The 22,441-nt window shown below is 34.8% G+C and overlaps 1 protein-coding gene across 3 annotated transcripts in view; it reads left to right on the top strand.

Moving 5' to 3' along the window:
• HBS1L (HBS1 like translational GTPase) overlaps positions 1-22,441 on the top strand; it is a 66,402-nt gene that overhangs the window by 16,075 nt on the left and 27,886 nt on the right. The window lies entirely within an intron of this gene.

Here is a 22,441-nt window from a genome sequence, read left to right as displayed (position 1 = left end):
TGTATAGAGCTATGTGATATGAATTGTCTTTATGGAGTATATTCAAGTTTATTACAGTGCTTTGGTACAAGGGCAGTAGTTTAGGATTATACTAACATATACAATCATTATTCAGATAGAAGATACCATCATTATTCATGTATCTCTCAAATTTACAGCTTGCAGTTTTACAGAGTTCTTGCTAAAACAGTTTTTGTATAACATGTTGATTATGAATTGTGGTTGGGAGAAAACAGTGAAGCAAAAATTTTATCATATTGTAACTTACACAGTAAGAATAAATTTCCTTAAGTGTTGAAAGGTTGCTTCTCTGCTTTTTTGTTTCTTTGGAAATTGAGTTGAGTTTTTATTGATTGCATGTCTTTTTTTGGTTTCCATGATATATAGGCAACTGAGAAACTCTTAGTAGATTTAATCTTACTAGATTAAAGTTAATTTCTCTATGTCCAAGCTTCTGTTTAGATGATGAGGCAATGTTCATTAGTGCAAGATATCTGTACTACTCTGTGTGCTAATGGTTTTGACCTTATAGGATTTTCTGTGGAAGGAAGAGGAACTTGGTGGGGAGGGGGAGAGACAAAAACAAAAAGCCAGATGATGAACATTTTTGCAGCAAGCTCTGTTGTTCTTCCCAAATGCTATCTTAATGGGGCATTTCAATGGGAATGGGCCTTTAAGTTAATATTTCTCTATTATATAGCCAGTTGCTCTTGTGTCCAGACTATTGTTTGTTGAAGTAGATATATTAGCAGAAATTAAAAACTATTTGCAGTTTGATTTTTGGTGATTGTTGAGAAGGATTTTTGCGCAATAGTTGATAAGTTTCTGGTAGCTGTGTGGCCATGAAAGTGGTCTTCATCTGATTTGTGGAAACGTTACGCTGCATGCTTGTAAATGACAAGTTAAAAACAGTAATCTATGACTTCTGAGATATACCAATGGTTTCCTGGTCACAAAAAGTTGTGGTTGATTTGGATGCTTAGTCYTGGTAGAATTACTTTAGGAAATAACTCATTGCCCTTCTCTAGAACTTTCTGGCAATAAAAAGACCAGAAGATGACTAGAACTTGTAAAATAGYTGAGGACTGCAAAGATTAGTGTTATACACTTTAAAAGAGAATTCACGAATAATTTGTTAAGAATTTCAGACTTATAAAGACATAGTGAAAATGGTCTTACTTTTTTGCTCTTTTTGAAATGAGGCTACATCTATATTGTAATATAGATGATGAAAAAGAACAGTTTTATGAGCAAAGTATTTATTCATCATCATGTCAATGTATGGAATTAATACTCGATGAAGGTAGACATTATTCTAATATTTAAAATGGCTAGTTTGAGTCTCCTCTGTCCATACAACCAAGGAATGAAATTTTGAAACTTAACTAGCAGCTTGTTTTGTTTTATGTTTATTATGTTTCTTCATATACGTAGCATTGCTCAGGTGTCCTTTACCTTTTTCTCAGCAATGGGTATTAGTGATGTTCAGAGATTGCAATTTGGAATGCACTGCTGTAGTATGTTTGTTTTCACTATAATTGGATAAGCAAGGCAAATAGATTTTTTTTTTTTGGATGGAATTTAGCTGATTTTTATGGCTTCTCTGAGAAATCTTTTAAAAAATTTACACTTCTGAAAAACGTCTATTTTAAAATGGTAGCCTCTTAGTCAAAAGGATCTGCATTCTGCATATATTCATTTCATTTCTGCTTGCTTTTTCTAGCTAGATTACGTTTTCATTTCTTTTTACTCTTGTTAGTATTATAAAACAAATACAGATAGTGGTGAGTGAGCTAGATTCTATTCCATTTTCAGGCACCTTTAACGGAATTGTTAACCACTTTATGACACCAAGATTTTTGGTTTTAGTGATGCATAAGCAAGAAGGAGGTCAGATCTCTGTAAATGTGCAGTCCTTGCAGGAAAAAAAAAATACCATGAACTGAGCATGTTCAGTTTGATAGCTCTTGGGGTAACAAGGAATTTTTTTTGTTTTGTTTGTTTTTTTTTGTTTTGAAGTAATTTTCATAGTTAAACTGTCTTTGTGGGGGCAATGGCTAATTTGTGTTATGGTTGTTTCTCACTACTATTGCCAGGAACAGGGCCTTTGTAGGACTATGTGTATAAATATTTAATAAGAAATAAGTTTCACAGTAAAGAGTCAAAATTTACAAGATAAACGTGAGGGTTATTTGAAAGAAAGGTACAGAAGTTGAAAAGCTAGGAATAGAGTGCAGGTCTCGGAAGCTGAAGTCCAGTTTTCTGAATGTTGGGCTATGCTGCTTTGTTTGCAGGTGTTAATAGAGAAGTAGATATTTGTTTATTGGTGTTTGTTCACTTATGATTTTTACTAATAATGCATGTATTCAGGTTTTTCAGGTAGTTGCAAAGAAGGTCTGAGAGGTTTTACAGAATACCACCCATGAGCAAAATGAGCAGATGCTTGGAAATGCACTTTGTTAATGCTGTTTATCTTTCAATTTTATAGAATTCTGTTTTTGTCTCTCCTGTATAAATATCTCCCTTCACTTTGTTTTTACATGAAAAACAAGCAAAAATCCCACGAACGTTTCCACAACATGTTAGCCTAGATGCGAGTTCATATAATTGGCTTTTTCTCTTTACTGAGTTGAATGCAGCTGGGTTTGTGGTGATGGGGATTTCTTAATCCATGGACAAATAACTTGTTGGTCTTTTGGCTTTTTATGCTACAGAAGGATCCTGTGGTAGTCAATGCTTCCTAGTGCACAGTATCAAAATGCAGATGATTATGCTTTAACAGATAACTTTTTGGCAGTTTTGCTTTGTTGTTATGGACAACTGAGGAGGGGAGTCTGACTGAAAAAAACACAAAACCTGACATTTTTTGGATATTATTTTTAGGGTTCCAGAGAAATCCGGGAGGAAGAAGCTTTATGAAATTCAACGGTGATGTACAATATATTTTCATTAGCCTAGAAATCCACCTGTTTTAATTCTAGTTATCATACTGGGCTGTAATGCTTTGATTTTTACAAGTCTGAAAATCAGTTATTTACACTCAGATAGCTCAGAAGAATTTTTTTCCCCACCTTTTATTCGCTATGCTAAATATTCAGTAACATGACAGTTCTCAAATGCCTGCTGTAGTGCTGAAAGCCCATTGTACTTAATGCTTTTCAGATAGGGCATGAATTCAGTCTGTGCCAAAGCGAATGTGTTCTTTACTGAATGGAAATGTTTGAAATCTGACAAGACTGGTAATTTAGTTATATCTTAAATCATGGAAAATAATGAGAATTTAAGACTTCTGTGTTTTTATGCAAGAAAAATATATACATAGACTTTAAGAGAAGTTACTGAATCTCAACACTAAGGTACTGTGTGGGTTTTAGAAAGGAAGTGGCTTATTTCAGGGAAAAATGTGTCATCAGCAATGAAAAGCTTTTTAAAATCCTTTGAGATATCTTTTTGAGATTCTCCTCATATATATTGTACACCTACACTGGAAAAAGTGACACTCCAGGCTTTCTCTGAGTTTTCTTTTATGGTCCTTTAACACTAGTATAGTTTACTTTTCAAACAGAATATAAAGCAATACAAAGTAGGTCAATTGTTTTCATAGTTAACTATATCATGTATGTTGGGTGTTTGGCTTGGAAGCTAAGAGAGCTTAGATAAAACAAAAAATGGTTGTATCCCCTTTAGAACTTCCTCAAGGGATTCAGCAAGAACCGGAGATCCTGGGAAAATGGGCACTCTGCTTTTTCTTGCTTACAGTGGCCTTCTATCTCAGTCCCTTCAAGTCATGGTAAAGATCAATCATCATTTAGTTTCCTCTGTGTCCCTAGAAGATAAAGTGAAGAATTTACTAAATTCTCATATGTGATTGCTGATGTGCAGGGAAGGAATGACTGGAGTCATGTTTCTTTTAAATCCTGTTAAATCGAAGGTATCCAAGATAATATACTACTCTTCCAGTTAGGTAAGGCATACCTTTTTCTGTCATGTGTATGGGAGGTTCTTATGTATGTGAGTCATTCTTTGCTAACATGTGAGAGTTGTCTGTAGGTCTGGAAAATATTTTAACCACATCAGGATTGACCATGAGTATTGAAGAACAGCTTTCTTCCCTTAAGATGGTGATTGGAAAGTTGATATAAAAAATAGGCACTGTAAGAAAAGGAAGCTTTTACTACTTCCATCCTTGTATTTCCTTTTCTCTGGATAAACCAAGTGTCTGAAGTTGCTTAATTCAAGAGTTACAGCCAGCCAGTGTTGAATGCCAATTATCAATATTTCAGAATGTCTAGGCTTTAAGTATATAGTTTTCAGAGTATTTGACTTTCTGTGCTTGAATAAAAATGGTGCTTAGAGCACCAGTCAATCTAACACTGGTTCAGTATCAGGATTTTGAATAATTACTGAAGTATCACGCAAGATGCTAGGAGGAATTCATATTATAATAGATAAAGGACATTAAAAATTTCTGAGGAAATGAAGGAAGAAGTTCTTTTCGTCATAGGATTTCAAAGCTCTGAACAGATGATTTTAGAATTATGTATGACCTCTTAAGAGAACCATATGGTAAATAAAGAACTTCTTATTAAAAGGGGGGGGGGTAAGAAAATATTCCTGTAATTAAACCTGTAGCAAGATTTCTCATAATAAGCTTATTTTATCATTTCATTTTGCAGCATTCTTCTCAGGTCATCTACATACCAGGTTTTTATGTGTTTAATCTGTGAGAGAAGTTGGTGTTTTTCTGAATTATTAAATTGATAATTGAGTTCTTGAACTTAAATAATGAATGTTCTCTTCATTTTCCCCAATCCCAGCACATCTTCCCTTAGACTTGCTTTAGTGATTTTTTTTTTTCCGCTTAAAAGCAACTTAATGCAAAAAGTGCACATTTTATCTGTCCATTTTCTGAGATTAGATACTGTTCTCTGGAGACTGGACCAGCTATTTGCAAGCTTGTACCATTTAGCATTTTTAAGGAAAAATGATTGCTGCTGTGGAGCTGTTGTGTGTCAATTTAAAAGTTGAAACTTTTACCTACAGTTTGCATCTGACTACTCAAAAGCTTTCCGATGCAGACGTTACAATTAAAGCAGGCATGCTGACACAGACAGTAGTATTTCACAGTTGTGCAAAAATACATTTCAGCTTTAGAAACTAGTAACACATTAAGACATCAGATGTAGAGGCATATCAAATCTAAAATTGTGTGAGCAAAAGAAAATTTAAAATATGTCAGCTACCCAAGGCAAAGGAGCTTGAATACTAACAGAACATGTAGCTTTGAAAATGCATGTAAACATTCAGAAATTAAGTTAAAAGCTAAAATTCAGCAAGCTATAACAATGCAAACTTAAAACATGGAATTACTTTACGATATTCAGTTATGTTAGGCACCTCTCAGTACAAATACTATTGTTCTTCCCCTGTAAAATTTGCATTAACAAAACTCACCTGGTCTGTGTACTCTTTTCTGGACATTTTTACTGTTTGGTAAGTTTTGCATTTTATATTGTTCAACATTGCTATAAAATGTATTAGTTGCAAAGTCTAGTTTATTTTATCACATACAATGTAACAACAAATGCTACCCACCTGTTACTTGTGTGCCTCTATATGCACCCAGACCTATTTGCTCTTGAGTGACAAGATATCCACTTTTTATCATCTTGACTTTCTTGTCTTATTCCTTCATAAGACTAGCATTTCAGTCTACAGAGTGGATAGCCTTAAGTCCTAGATTACTCACTTATTCTGTTATACCTGTGACACTTGAAATGTGTATCTTTATGGCCATTAAACATAAATTCTGAGTTTACTGTCAGAATCCTTGCTAGGTGTTCATGGTTAAAATGTCAAAAGTTTTGAAAAACCTGGGTTGCCAGTAACTTTAATATGGAACATATTTGTGTCTGCTGAACCTGTGATGCCCAGTTAGCAGAGGCAGGGAATAACTGGTTGTTTCCTCAATTCTTCTTCCATATCTTTACTACATTTAGAAGGTCAGAGTAAATGGAAATTTTTTATCTAACGGATTCCAAAATATGAATTGAAGTTGTTTTGGTTACTCCACTCAAGCACTCCTGCTTGAGTGCTTGCTATCACTTTTTGTGGTTTTATAATCACATTTTCCTATTTTTCTAATGTTTTCCTCTTCCCTGTTGTTGGCCCACATAAACAGGAAAATGACTAACTTTGCTTGTCAACTGGGTGAAATGATGAAACTGAGTATACACAAAGTGCTGTTGAATGCTTAAGTTCAAAAAAGGAGGAAAATTGCCATTTAACGTATAGTTGCTAACACAGTGAAGAAAGCTAAAAGATTTTTTTTTAACTAAACATTTTTCAGGCAAATATGTTATTTGAATTGTATGCTTTTAATGCCATTTTTTTGATAGCGTATCTGTGCTAACTATTGTAAGGTTGGGGATGCTCTCTGTATGCAGGCAGTTGCTGCTTTGCGAAGTGTCTTACTCCTCTTCCTCTTCAATGGGGAAGAAGAAAACATTAAAAATGAACTTGAGTCTGTGAAGGTACCTCTCTGAAATCAAGGTACAGTGAGGTGTACTTCTTGAGACTGACAAATGAACCTTTTCTTCCTGGCTTTTATCTGATATAACTCTACAAAGCTTACTTAAAACTATTCTATATTTTACTATATCCAGTCTTTTTCTAGTCTTAATAAATACATGGCCTTTTATAAATCATTTTGCTTCTCTAGGTAATTTTAACAATGAAGAATAAAGCTTCTAATACTGTGTTTCACATCTATACACAGGATGTTATTTTCCAGATTTGGGGCTTCCTTCTTCATTCAGAGTATGGTGATGTCGAGTCATTTTTTGGAGACTTAATTAGGCAAGTTCATCTTTGGTAACGCTGAAATTAAGGTATTTTTGACTTGGGCCAGATTACTTATGTTTATAGGAAACTGGAATAATTAGCTAAATTCTTAGAGAAATAATGTAGATAATGTAAATGTAATATACGTAATGCAGAACAAGCTTCAATTCAAAGGGTAGACTTAAGGAATGTATTCATTTACATAGAATTATGATGAAGAATAGGGCAATTCTTACAAACTTTTTCTAACTTTTTAATGCAAGACTGACTTTTTGCGTGTATCTTTTGCTCCTCAAATGTCTGGTGCCATATATATGAAATAGCTACTTATATCTCTTGGCTTGCCTGGTATCTCCACTTCTCCTTGCAGCAGTTTCTAGAGCTTAATACTAGAGCTTCATATCTGTTAGTGAAAGCCATTACCGTCAGCTTGATCATCTAGTTAATGTTACATTCACTAAATCCCTAACAATATCCATTGTTACTGGTAGCTTTTGTAATGTGTTTCTTATGGAATGACGTTTTCCTTCTGCATAACTGTTGTAGCTGCTTGTAAAAACAATAATGATCCATGAAAACGTCCTTCTTAGCTTTTTTGAATAGATTTGTCACCATAGTTATAGTAATAGATGTGTGAACTTTGTGTGCCTTTTTTACTGCTATAACATTGTTTTTAATACTGCAGAAGTTCTGGAATATAGGTAATTTCAGTATGCTTAATCAGCCTGCTGCATTGATGCAGCTTGGGTTTATGTTTTGCAAGTTAGATTCAAAGATCTTTAGCAGTTTCACACCCAGGTTTCAAAGATGCTTTGCCTGTAAATGTGTTGCCACTAACGCATTTAAGTAACAAAGAATGCTAAAACTTTTCTTTCCCCATGTTCTTGGTATTTTTTAATAGCCATTGCTTCCTCTGCATTTTGCCCTTCAGMTATGCTCTCTATAAACAGGGCAAGATAGCAGAGTGGCAAGCTAATTCTATTTATTTTGGAAAAGGGGAAGGATGCCTTAAATTCTAAAATTAGAATTAAAAGAAATAGCTAAAGGAAATGTTGACTTGACAAATAAGAGAACTGAAAAATTAACAAAAACTAATTAGAGGAAGATAACTTGGAAGCAAAGTATGCCTCTGTTGTTTCAAACTGCTTTATCTAACAGCTTGCCTGTCAAGCCATGCTTTGAGAATGTGGTCCTCCTTGTTATGTGGACCTTGTTATGTAGACCTCTGTAGGGGGATGTGTTTAATGATGTTTAATAATATCTTTAGGACTTTGTTTAAAGGTTGTTGCTGTTCAATAAACCAAACACACCTGCTGAACTTTCTTTGGTGTAGTATTGAGGACAAAACTGGATTGTACCCTTTCCTGAATAGTAGGAATTGCTAGAGTTTAAGGAGGTATGTACAGGAGAAGTCCTTTACAGCACAGGAATATCTGTAAAGCTTACCAGCAAAGTGCTCCTAGTGTGATGTAGCTACGTAGATCAGAAAAGCTGTGCTTTGAGTTTTAAACTCCAATAGTAAGATGGAATAAAAATGCGGAATTGCTACCATGATGATGAAGACCATATTAAGGGCTCTTTCTGTGGAGAGCTGTAACACAAGGAATAACCCAGCTTCAGATCCCCAGCTGATACACATGGCCTGGTAAAAGCTGGTAGATGTGAACATGACCAAACTTTAGCCTCATTTCCCTTTTTTTCTCTTCTGATGTTCCACCACAAGTGGCAAATAGCACTGAGGAAAGGTGTAAGACTTTGGTTAATGTTGGGAAAATGTTCTGACTTGAAAAGTGGTTCCTAACATTAAAATGGGGAATAATAGCACAATGTAGAATGTAAACAGTAGTATTGGAGGTGGTAGGTAATGGGCATACTGTAGAAGCTTTTTTTTTTTTGATGGTGTACCTCCAGCCTTTGGTATCATGATATATGTACATGTCGAAAACAGAATTCCACTAGTCTTGAGCATTTTCTCCTAGTGTTATCTTTTGTTTAATTGATGTTGAGTGTCTTTGCAGAATACTTAAACTCTCATCTACATAGAAATCACTTAAGTCTTATTTCTTTTTTTTCTACATGCAACTCAAAAGTTAAAGAGAAAGTGTTAAAACTTTGTTGGGTAGCTTTGCTGAAATTGTTGTTAAAGAATTGTGACCCATTTTTTTTTTTTTTTTAAATCTACTTAATATTTTATAGTTGAGGAATAATGTAAAATTGATGTAATGGTATAAAACACCTCCTCTTAATGTAAGCCATGGAATATTTAGAAAGAGGCAGAGTAGGTACTTGATCAATACCATTCTGTAATTTTGGTGGTGGTGGGAACAGCACCTAGTTAATTGTTTTGCTTAGCTGGATAAGTATGTGTTTTTCTTCATTATTTTAAATTTAATCCTACTAAAACAAATACTATAAAAGGTGTAGGTTCACTCAGCAAATTTTATTTGATTGGATTTTGTGTGAAATGTTTAACTTTACCTAATTTACATGTGCAAATGAGAACAATGCATGTTTAATTCTTTACATTTCCCACATTCTTTCTTAACTTGTACTCTTTTTGATACATTAAGAATGATAAAAATCTGAACCTGTTTCAACCTTTTTCTCTTCGTAATAATTGTGTTCAAAATACCTTTTACATGAGTGTATTAAGAACTGTTTAAAATTCAAAACCTTTTGAAATAAACTGTTATTAATTTAACTTCTTTCAGGGTTGTGCATTTCCAATAATTTTTTAAGACTTGGATATTTGAGACCTGTTGGAAGTGTAAAAGAGGCAGGAATTTCAAGTTATGGTGCCACCTGTGAGCTATGTTGTTTTGTAAAACCCTGTAAAATATCATATCTAAAATACTTTTGCTCTATCATTATTTTTGTAGTACAGCTCTTTCCATTATACTTAATCAGGGGCTTGTCAAGTGGTAGATCTGGCAGTTCTTCTACAGAAATATAGTTCTTCTATATATAAGAAATACTTTTTACATTCCATCAGCTGTATTATTAATTCATGTGAGCAGATATCTTGTTTTTTCTTTAAAAATTCTGTTTACAGTAGGTAGCTACTTAAGTAAAAGGGATCCATATGCCCAACTATGAATACTTGCTCTGAAATAATTCCCATTGTTTTGGGGGCACATGCAGGAACGCTCTGTTCTGTTAGACTGCCTTAAATGTGAGAGCCCTGATATGTGTGCTACCATACTAATTCATTTTCCACTGCTCATTCTTATTTCTTTGGAAGCTTTTTTCCATCCAGATTATAAGGCATTGTTTATGCACTGAATATAGTAAGCTAGAGGCCTTGCGTATAACACTGTCTTTTTTGCAAAGTAGGCAGTCTTTTAGAATATCAATTTTGGCTTTTACTGGTTTTTGTCTTCATTTGACCCTATCTCCCAGTGTCATTATTTCCTCTCTGGTAAATACTGTCAACTTTTTCCCTGGCAGTTTCCTCAATTTATTAAAATCGCTCATGGCCAAGAAACACATGAACTAAACATACATCGTTTCTAACTATTTTGCAATAACTTGGAAAATCACTGTGTCTAATTTCTTTGATCACAATGATGTCTTTAATTTTTATTTTGAGATTTATGATAGCGGAACAGCTTTCATCATATCACAGTTCTTTGTCAGTAACTACTTTTTGTTTGCATTTCTCTATCCAGGTGTAATTCTCAGTAGAGAGTTGCTGTAGTCTTTGATATTGTTGTTTTTTGTAAGAATACTTTTGGTTCATGTAGAAACAGTTCTGYAACTTTATCAGTCTTCGCTGTGCCATAGTATCTTTTTCTACTGCAACAATTTTCTGTGTTAAGTGAATCAGAGCAATGGCCTGACACAGTTGTTTTTGAGTTCTTCATGTCTCCAGTAGGGTTATAGACTGAGGAATTTAATTAGCATTTAAAAATTTGTATCAAAAATGCAAGATCAGTCTGCTTAAAGTTACTAATGTGAACAAGTACTGAACATTCTGCACAGAGATGGTTGTTAGGAGTCTATAGTGAAATAATTCTTTATTGGAAGCTTACCAAAAAGCTTACCAAAGCACAAAAAAAAGTCTATCAAGAGTCTCTATCAGGTATGGTAAGGACTTTGTGCCTTGTTTTACCAGATTCCAGAAAAATGCCTTAACTACTGGCTTGGGAAGATGTCTGTCTCTATCTCTCTTGGGTGGGAGGGGCAATGAGGATAATCAAGAATACCATTTTGTGATGATACAAAGTAAAACCCTGAAGTATGAACTTATATTCCATATAATGTGCTCCCTTCTCATCAACACCATTTCTGTGGGCAAAATGAGTACCACCATTCCTGCCATCTCTGGCTTCACCACTAATGAAATTCTAATGCATACTGTCATTTCCTTTCATCTTCATTGTAGGTAAAGCTTTCAAAATTGGAGTCTCTTGCTGGCTCTTTGTAAAATATGTAAGTAGAGTATGTCTATCTTTGTCTTTTTAAAGAAAAATACGCAAACTAAAAGGGGGTGGTGCTGAGAATTTACTATTAAATTAGCATAACCTTGCAAGCAGAAAATGCAAAATCAGTGCCAGTTAGTGAGCCTATCTCCCTTGTACTGATGTATGATTCCTGTTTTTATGATTCAATAAATTTTTTTCAATTTATTAAGATGTGTGTGTACACACACACACTTTATCTGTATGTAGTGTTTTAATTAAATTATTACTGTACTGTTTCACCTTAACCTTTTTTTAACCATACTCCCATCTGTTCATGAAGATTACTGGTTCTTTGCAATAATGCCTTGTAAGATAAGACCCGACACTGCTCTTCATAGTAGCTAATGAATTCTTGGTGTATGATTAGGTTATTCTTTTGGTCCTCTGAAGTCACAAATCTTCCACTCTGAAATACTTTGATGCACGCTATGCTGTGACATTGCAATCTACTGCCATTCTTTAAATCATGGAAAACATGGATGTGCATCAAGTAAATGCATTTTTCTCATAGAGGGCTAAGTTTGCAGAGAAATAGAAAAGTGAATGTATGGAGAAGTAAAAACTGTCAAATTTGGCTGTCTTTAAGAAAACATTGATGAATTCTCTCACAGATGTCAGCTCTCTGACCCAATCAGGGTCTAGTGTGGTTTTAATGTCACAAGCAGAGTGGTGGAGGAGTTAAGAGTTCAGAGAATCTGAATTAAATTAAATAAGGTTTAAACTAATCTTACACGAGGGTCCCGTTACACTAGAAGCTGACAAAATACAATTTTCCTGAATATATAAAAGCTGAAATTACCCGCTATTTACTTACAGTTTCAACATACATATTTGTGTAGGACTACTAAACGCATTTACTCTTCTTCAACTGTGAAAGGCCACCTCATTATGTTTCTGAAGAAACTTTACTGAATAAATTTGGAAGAGTTGAACAGATCTAATATGATTTTACTTTTTGTTTACTAACAGCCAGTATGCTTTTCTTGTTCACTGTTCTTTTTACTTTAAATCTACTGTGCGATTTAACTTCTTTCTTCCTGAAGGATTTTGGTGCGTAAGTAGAATTTGTGGATTAGGAAGGCTAAAAATGCCTTGCATTCCTGTAATACAGTCAACATATATGCTTGCATATATGCTTGGAATATGCTTGCATAGTTAAGGTCAGTATGTATGTAAAACTCATGTTTCTGTTTCTAAATTACCTGGATGGTGTGCAGGCAAATAGCACCATCCTCTGGCATTATAATACCAGTTAAAGATTAAACCTGAAATTGCTGTCTGTTATTTTTGGAAATTGAATATAATTGTAATAGAATGTACATATTGTACTTTCAGTTTTACATACTCATTTTGGGCCAAAGTCTTAACAGAAATTCTGTTAATTTGCATGGACTACATGCGTTCTGTTCAATTAAGTGACTAGCTAATGGATATATCTTTTTAGGGTTATCCTGCACACAGTGCTGACTCCGTTCTTTACATGACCATTTATGGTAGGAAGTTGCACTTCAGAAATATCAGACCAAGCTTTTTCTAAATCTCAGTGAAAGACAATTCACAGTCATTTAAGAAAAATTCGTTGAATTAGAAAACACCACCAACGACTCACAGTTGTACGTCTGTGGGAGAGTAAGGGCACTGTTACAGAACAACTGCAAATGTCTAATACATAAGTTATTTTTACAACAAATCATAAATTCAGTAACGGATTGAGAAGGGACATTGTTGGCATTGCTAGAGAGTAGTGCAAAGAAGTACACCTCCCACAAATAAGGTTTCAGTAGTTACAGAATGAGTTGTACTGAGTTATGATTTTGTGAAAGATTGGATTTTAGTCCATTAAGTATAAACAGCAGGCATGAGAAATACCACAGGGACGTTCTTGTCACAAAATTGACGGATGAGAAAGTCACTGTTTTGATTGTTGTGTATTCCTATTGGACCTTTAAATTTTTACGTATCGGAAACATCAAAGGGGGACAGCTGATATTTGTGTAATCTCTAGAAGAAAACAAACACCCCACAGTCCATCTTTCTGTGCCGTAGACCTCCATTCTTTCACACTAGGTGTTGCTTTGATGAAACTGGAAATTGTGAAATGAGAATTTTACTCCAATACCAGTGCCCTTCTTTCCTCTGATATATTAACTGTGAATGTAAACCAGGCTAATTATCCATGTTTGTGGACAGACCATACAAGTGAACTATGTGCAGAGCTAACATATGAGTTCGTCTGTTGACAAATGTTGTTTCAATGTAACTTCTTAAAGGTGTTTGCTGATTGGAGTGTTATATTAAGCATCCAGAATTTGAGACATAACAAAGTCTAATTTGCTCAAAAACAGAATGCTTACAACTGTAACAGAGGTCAGTAAGAAATTCGATATAAAAAAAGTATTATGGTATTCTGAGACGTCTTGTTCATGTAGGACATCAGATATCCCAAATTAGTATTTTTCATCGCAATGTCTTTACCTCATGTGAGAAGATAAACTGGTGAAAATGTTGATTGTGAAGCCTGCAGATACTGTAGTGATCAGTAGAAAAGAAAAATCCATGAAAAAATGAACTGTTTGGTGTTCTAGAGGAAAGATTGGTTACTGTGTAATGATAGAAAAATGGGATTGGTATATTAAATGAGAAGAAAGGAAATACTGGTAGCTCATTAGATGAATACCACTTAATGGAATGATTACAATAAAGGGTCATAGAGAAAAATAGGTTTCATAGGGAACCTTAATTCTGTAATGTTTGAGTATTTCAATACATATAATTTGATTGATTAAAAAAAGCCCTGATGGCTCAAACAGTTCCATTGAATAGTCTTTGTTTCAGCTAACAAGAGCAAGAGAATGTTGCAGTAGCTCACTGCTATTTTCTGTATCATCTGGCTTTGGTTGGGGAAGAAATGTTAATGGCAAGAGGAACGGTAAGACTCTGAAAACTTTGGCTAGGTTCTAGACGGGAAAGAAAATGTGCTGTTGCCTACTTATAACTCATTCTGCCCCTTCCACTCCAACTTGAGCTTATGTCAGCACCTCTGTCTTTCTCATCTCCTCCTCATTGACAAGCCTATTCCCCTAATTTATTTAGTTATGTTCTCAATTTTTCATTTAGTTCCTATTTTTGCCCTAAACACAACATTCTGTCATGTTACTCCAAGTTTTTTGTTGCAGTTCCTTTTTTTTTCCCCTTTATTGCTCCAAACTCCTTGCTTAGCCATTCCCAGTTTCCTCTCTATTTTCCAGTCATTGGCCATGATTTTTTTGCTTGTTCACTTTCTTCTACCCGTAGTTTGCATTCATCTTCAGCTCTGATCCTCTTCTGCTTTCTTTGTTTATGTTTAACTTCTGCAGTAATTTGTCACTTTAGTATGTGTTCTCTTGCTTTCTATTTTTCCTTCCACATGGTTTTTCCCCAAGTTTCATGTGTTGGTCTCTGACTGATATGATCAAGTTCTTTTTCCTTGCTACATCTCTCGTCCTGTCTTCTCTGCCTTGATTCCTGCCGTCCTTGTCTGTCCTTGCTAATCTGTTTGTCTTACTCCTTGCCAACATTTACTTTAATGTTGGTTTCTTCTTACGAGCTTCCAGTATCTTTCTCTTCTCACTTCACCTTCTTATTTAGTTGTGTTTGAATCAAGCATCCAGTTTGTGCCCCTGCGTACCACCTGTCCTTGCCCCCCAGTCTTGTTTACTTTTTGTTTACCCCGGGCATATTCTCACCTTCAATTTTCTGATGCAGCAAGAAATTACTGAGACCACAGGAGAGGTAGGATCTGCTCTCAGTTTAGGTAACAGGACTTAGTCCAGCCTGGCCAAGAATAGCTGCACTTGCAAAACCCAAACCCCAAATCTGTGCAGAAGCTATATACTTAATGAAGTATTTGGGGAATTTAACTGTTAAATTTTAGGAAGTCAAACGAGAATGTGCAAGCTGTTTTCTAAGGCCAAATTTGGTTGGATTTTTAGAAGATGGAAAGTTCACTAGAAGGATTTAATTTATGCAAATTATGTTTTTTCCAGATGTCATTTTTGGAAATGAACCATTCTGTCTGATGGTAGTTTCCCTATTCTCCCTTTCTGAAAAAAGAAAATTCAGCCTCAGATAGGCATCTCACTTGGACAAATGAATGTTTAAACTAAAGAGTTCAACTTGCCAAGTGTTGTGTGTGTTGAAAACAAAGCCTTAACAATGAAAAGTGCTGAGTAACTGTAACAGGCTAGGCTGCTGGCCCTTCTGACTGTGCCTACTGCATATTCAGTTTCTGCAGCTGGAAATCGTGAAGGAAACTCTTTTGGAACTCCAGTCTTGGGATGGTAAATTGCCGTGGTGCTTGTGTATTGTGTTCCACAGAGAATTTGGCCCATGTTGGTGGTACTTAGGAAAATCTCTCAGTAGCCTGCTGTATCACCTCAATGTATCAAAACCTTAAAAAATACCTTGTAGTCAGGTACAAGTAAATGTTTTTATTTTCAGCATTTTTCAGTGAAAATGCCTACTCCCAATTTCATGAAAAAAAAAAGTATTCACCATCTGAAACTTTGCAGAGAAGGTAATACTTATAACAACAAGACAAAGTTACCTGGAAAACCCCTGATTGTGGTTTCTATTAGGAAATAACCTTTCTTTTAAAAAGAAAAAGTTCAGTGTTCTTGTTTGGGGAATTGTTTTTAATAATACTTTTTGGGTGGTTGTGTCTCAATACTGTGGGGATGACTTAGCATGCTACCTTTTTTATTTTGGACTGTTATGTTACATTTAAAAGTCCTGGATATTCAGTAGCATTAATTGTACATTGCAGTTCATAATATATTTGGTTGTCATGTTTCTTCCTAAAAATAAGTGTTTTGAGTTGGTAGAATTTAGATACAAGAGAATAATGTTACATTTTTTTTAAATTAGCATGTTGATTAGAGCTAAGTGGTGTTTCTTTGCTATGTGAGGTGCTCTTTAAAGAGCTGTTGATGTTTCTAGTATAATAGAAAAATGGGAGAGACTTTTTAAAATCATTTAAGTTTTCCTTTCCCCATTATCCTGTATTGCTTTATATATTCACATGAAAAAGGTTTTATTTATTTTGAAATTTCTTCTTGCTTCTTGCATGTGCAGCAGACTGCCACTAAACTTTTACTTTTAGTCAAAAGAAGTTTAAATGCTGGGATATAGGGATGAGTACATTGCAAATTGCATGTAGGCAGAATCTTTTAAAGCTTAGCAAACTGTGCAAGTTTAGGAAATTTGGAATGTTCTAAATTCTGTGGTGGTAGCACATGGTTGAGAATCCTGAGCTTCTGAACTGTATTCCCAGCACTGTCATGTGTTGATATTACTAATTCTCTGTACCATAAGAGAGTCTTGCCAAGATAATTGTATGTTGTGAATTAGTAATATACTTCCACTGAAGATCCCATGTGCTCTGTGGAAAGCTTAACTAAAGAGTGTTCTGTAGAATTTGTGATAGTTTCACATAACTTGTTTAAATTCTACAAAAAATGATCATATTCAGTACTGTATTTCCCTTTAACATACTTTATGTATCCTAGTGTTCTTTTTCATATGTGCTGTGAAATTTTGAAGCGGAAAGATACTACTGTACTCCTCTTAAAGAGGTTTTGTTTAAGTTAGAACTGTTGAGTTTTATGGCATGTATGGAAGGATGTAACCAGTTTGAAGCATGTCAGCTGGGTAGGTTTTGGTCAGCATTTCAAAATAGCTGGTTACAATGGTGGATGTGTGTAATGAGATGTTAATGTAAAAATGTTTGCCATACATGTGGGCAAACAGGTGATAAATACATGCTTCTGAGTGTGAAGTTGCATGTGGTCAGACTGGAATCTCTGCATCTGTTATCTCATGCGTTGTCCATATTTGGAAGATTTTCACAAATGTGATGCCTTAAGATTAGTTTTAAATGATAGCACAGCACATAGCAAGGAAAGTATTATCTGGACATAGGCTTTGTTTATTAAATCTAGTTTTCAGCCAGAACTATGTCTTGACTGTGCTTCCATTATTACTAATACACTCAACAGTTGAATGCTGCCAGTAGCGTAAGCAAGCATAGATTTTTTTTTTTTTAATAAGTGAGTCACAAAACATACTTGGAACAAGCTCATGGCACAGTGGTATAAGCACAAAACCAGTGCACTGTCTTTTATCTTCTATTCAATTGGTGGATGTTGCTGCATAATGGGTAGACAAAGGTGTAAGTGACTTGCTTGTGGTTATATAGAAAGTCTGTAGCAGAGCAAGGGATGCAAACGATATCTTCTAGATCAGAAGGCATGGTTACATGTRTATGTTTTTCATGGTGGTGCTGGTTTACATAGCTCCTAACCAACCCCCCATAAGGTTTGTCTTATTTTTTTTCTTTTGCTTATGTTGCTTTTAAGTCTGATTTATCTAGACTGGATATCCAATAATGCAGTTTACTGCAATTTGTTAGGAAGCTTATTAAACAGAGCTTCTAGTTTAATGATAAATATTAGTGTTTAATACAAATTTTTACTATTAAACATCACTAGAAAAATATGTTGGAAAAAAACTTTGTACTGAAAAATCATACTGTCATTCCAGCAATGAGATTGTGCTGCACAGAAAGATGATATTTGGATTATCACTAGTATTAGAATAGATATTTGTCACAGATATGAATTTGAATTCAGTGGGGTTTCTTAGGAATATTTAGTTTTCAGTACAGAAGTGTCTATCAGAAACAGTGGAAGAAGTTTTTGGTTTCCAGTAGAGCTAAAGGAACTAATAACTCTATGTGCACTCCTTTGCCAGTGCTAATACACTGTTAGTTACTTTGTGTGGGTACCTTCTTTTGATACACTTTTTCCCTGACAAAACTAGATTCAGAGGTTCCTTGGTGCTTTACTACCCTCCCAGTTGTAGCAATGCAGCTGTTAGGAAATGTACTGAAAAAGAATTGCTAAAATAAAGTAAAACCTCCCCAAACAAACAAACACCAAGTTTTTTTTTTTTTTTTTTTTTTTTTAACTGCAGATGGGTGACCTGTGGAGAGTTGATGGGACTTACTAAAATGAGTTTGCCATGTGAGAAGGCATGGACTCAAGACATGCCTAACACCTTGGTATTCTTCCCTTCTTGTTTTGCAAACTGAACTCTGGCATGATAAAAAATTGTGGTTCGTTGTGTCAGAAGTGGCCTCTCTCTGTAATGGTAAAGTTGACTGGAAGTTCCAGCGCCCTCGTACAATTTACTGAGAGGACTACAGTTGGAAGGAGACGTATGAGAATTTGCTGTGTAACAGTAGGAATAGAAAACAGTGGCATTTTGTTTTTCTTGTTGAAAGATACAGTCATCTGAACTAAGCCAGAGTGTATTTAAATACTCAGTGCTACTATGTGTTTCTCCAAATATGCCACCAAAACCCTTTTTTTGCTCTCTACTTTATTTGATATCAAAATTTGTTACCTGAGATGGTCGCTGTTTAGCAGACTCCTGTTATTTTTATGTGACTCTGAACTACCTTGGAACAGTCAATCATTAGTCTGTTTTGTTCCCAGCACTGAAAAAATAACCGTATGCCCTATCTCCAACAAAATTAGAGAAAAGACTGATATTTACCTACCTTCAGAATGTGTGTGTGTGTGTGTGTGTGTGTGTGTGTGTATAAAAACCTGAAAAGAAGAATCTCTCAAGCTTTTTTTTTTTTTTTATGGTAAAAATTTTTTTCAGGTAATCCTTACAACCATTTTTACAAAGAAAATCCAGAAGCTAGGGAGTTGCTTATGGTAAAGGTTTGTGGTTGACTTTATCCATATAGTTCTGCTATTCTAGCTTGAAGGCAGTTTCTCTGGGTATTCATTTTTAAGCACTGTCCCTATGTTTTGCTTCCTTCCTGTATATGTGTGTCTGTGTGAAACTTCCTACTTTTCAGTCTGCAAATACTTTATTGCACAGTCAGACTTCAGGGTTGTAGTTATAAGAATTTTGGAGTTAGAGACGGTACTGTTATGTAATGATGTTTGACCAAATTGAAAAGCTTTTCAATCAGAAGATGAAAGGGCAGTCACAGGAAAGGTAAAAGCAAACAAAGAGAAGATTAATAAAGGGAAAAGTTCCTTGACTGTCAACTTGTCAGTACTGCCATAGTTGCACTGGAGTAAAGTCAGCACAGGTTTATTTATTCCCTTTGGTATTAGGCTCATCCTAATTTAATACTGAGGAAAGTGTACTAGTGGATATTTTGTTTTGTAGTAGTGGTTATTTTGTAGATACAGTATGTTGTAGTCCAGCTACACTGATGTCAGTATAGTCTCAATAGTAAGTATTTGTCTGAAAAATACTGTCCATGAAATAGGAAGGGCTAGAAGTTTGGTTTTTAAACATTTTGAACTGTGATAACCATCATACCAACAAGCACTTTTATAATTTACGAATGTATGCTTTCTGTTTTCACAGATGAAAAATTTCTTTAACTTTCCTAGTATTAAGTTAGTTAATTGGCAGCATTTTTATGGAATCTCCTTTTCAGTAAAATCTCTTGGCAAATTAGTGTATGTATTTTATATGTATGTGATCCTCTCTTATTTTTGTTTTTTGTAATGCTTGGCTCAGCTAAGTGTAGCAAGAAGGCGTTGGGGCTTGCTTAGGAGGCAAAAATATGAATAAGTTTAATAAAGATGCAGTTGACAGTATGCCCCTTTTGTTTTTATTTCACATATTCTCTTGATTTAGGAAACATACTGTCATTTAGTTACTTAGGTTTGTGCCTAAGGATGCCCAAAAGGCAGTGGGTCTGAAGGGTGTTTGTAAAGACTTTCTTGGCAAAAAGCTTATCCTTTCCCTTCAGAGGCTGGTATTCTCACAGCTGCTCTTGTCCTAATCATATTGGGATTACTGCTACCAGACTTTTTCCAGGGGTGCAACACACTTTAGTTGCCATAGTATGCTCTGCTTGATGATTAAGAAGTATTTCTGTTAAGAATTGTACCAGTGTTGTGCGCTGACTTCCACTGAGTTCCAAGGTACAATTTAAGGATTTGCATTTGATCTGTTAAATGCTCAATAGTTTTGGCCTTGTCTGCTAAAGCAGATAAGAATTTATCAGGCAGTTCTCTGCAGTGCCCTATAGATTAGATAGTAAAGTATACTCCTTTCCTGGACTTCTGTCCCTCATATTGAAGCTCATAATTATTGAACTTAGGAGGACAAAACAAGGACAGTTGGTTTGTCCTCCTATCTTGCCTTTGAAAAGGATTGTGAATCTGAAGACTTCATTTATACGGAGTAACATTTTCTTGATAATGTTAATAATCTTTAATGGTGTCTGCAGTGCACAAAGTTCTTCAAAAAACAGGCTTGGTTCTTATCTCAAGTTCCTTAGCATTGCTTGATTTTATTGTACTTGATTATAAAAACAGAAGTCAGAGAGTGCTGTTAGACACTTCCTTCTGTCAGTAGGATTACTAATAATTCTTGCATTGTCTTTGCATCTACTTGAATGCTACCATTTGAGGGCTATCTTTTAGTGGTTTGGTTTGCATATGGAACCTTCTCTCATAACAGCATCGCTTGATTACTCTGCTGTGGTATAAAATGTTTCTTCAATGTTCGTAATTTCAAGTGCTTGTTGCATACTACAGAAATAAATGATTGTCTCAGTGATGTAGTTCTAGTGAATTGTCTATTCTTATGGATTTTATCTGGAAAGTGAGAAGTGTAATACTTTTGAAGATTATTATTTGGCTATCCTTCAAACAGATGTCAAATACAATAGGTTGAATGGATTTGTCTCCCTGTACATTTAACTTTGGATCAGTGTCAAACATCCCAATGGTTGCTGTACAGAGTGAAGATGAAATTCTAAATCATGTAGAGCAAATATGTTTTGCAAAAGCTGTAGCTTTGGATTTTTGGATCATGTGTAGCAAAAATTGCTAATAGATTCCAAGTTATCTGATACCAATTGTTACCTTGATTTCTTTCAACTAATCTCATTTGAATTTCATAATTGTTTTTGTCATTTTTAATTCCAAACAGCCAGATTTCAAAGAGTGTGTTTTCTGAGAATTATCTGCAATTTAGCTTTCAAATGACATTTAAGGATTCATGTTTAACTAGCAACTGAAGGAGATGCTGCTTGAAAGTTGTTAGAATTGAAGTGAAAAGAAACAAACTAAGTTGGCAACAAAAACAATGTAATTTTTAATGTAACTCAAGTGATTAACGTGGTCAAGAAATGCTGTAGGTGACCTGTGTAGGAACTTGAAGATGAAAGGAAAACTTTGTATTTAACTGGTGGTCCTTGTCCAGTGACCTGAATTTTTTTTAATCCTGGCTATTTGTTTGTCAGCTACAGAATTTGTGATTTTGTAAAACATAATTTGTGCTATTATCTTTATATTTTATATTTACCTTTTTTATTTTTTTGTTACTGTTATTCCTTATTTGCAGTGTACGCTGTATGCAACTGTTAAGAATACCCCTACAGATTATTTCTTCCATGGATCTCCAGGTGGCATACAAATAAAATGAGAAACAGCAGATGAGACAAATGAGGAAGATGAAGACTAAGTAATCAATTAAATAACAATGTCTCAATCTATTGTGAGAGTCTTTAAAAAAAACAACAACAAAAAAAACCCAACCAAACAAAAAAAACCCCCCAACCCCCCCCAGCTATTTTGGTGTGCTGTCTATTATAGACCTGTCTGTGGTATTCTGTTTCCTTACCTGAAACATACCTTCAACAGTCTTGACCACAACTTTATACATAACCTGTCTAGCAATATGATTATGTGGTTTTTAAGGTATAGCTCTCATATTTTAGATCACAGTACAGAGTTAACTTACATGAGTAGGATCAAATGACTGCAACAGCTCATCTTACAGTAGTAATCTAAAACACTTAAAGTATTAATTTGGTATTCAAAATAAGTATTCATGTGACTGTCACTATCAGAATCGCTGGATTATTTGAAGAGTAGCTGCATTTTTCCAGTTTTCTTTTCAGATTCATCAATAGGTGAAGAATGCTTAAAAATTACAATTTAGTTCTGAACTCAGATTATTCTGTTTTGCTTTTCTGTGTACATAACATCGTTTAGAACACAAGGCAAAGTTGTCATTCATGCTGTGAAGTTAGAAAAAAAATTTTTTTT

The sequence above is a fragment of the Apteryx rowi genome, unplaced genomic scaffold (genome assembly GCF_003343035.1).
Source record: "Apteryx rowi isolate R43461 unplaced genomic scaffold, aptRow1 scaffold_381, whole genome shotgun sequence".
Taxonomy (NCBI): Eukaryota; Metazoa; Chordata; class Aves; order Apterygiformes; family Apterygidae; genus Apteryx; species Apteryx rowi.
The sequence above is the reverse complement of the archived record's forward strand: the minus strand, read 5'-3'. Positions and strand labels throughout refer to the sequence as shown.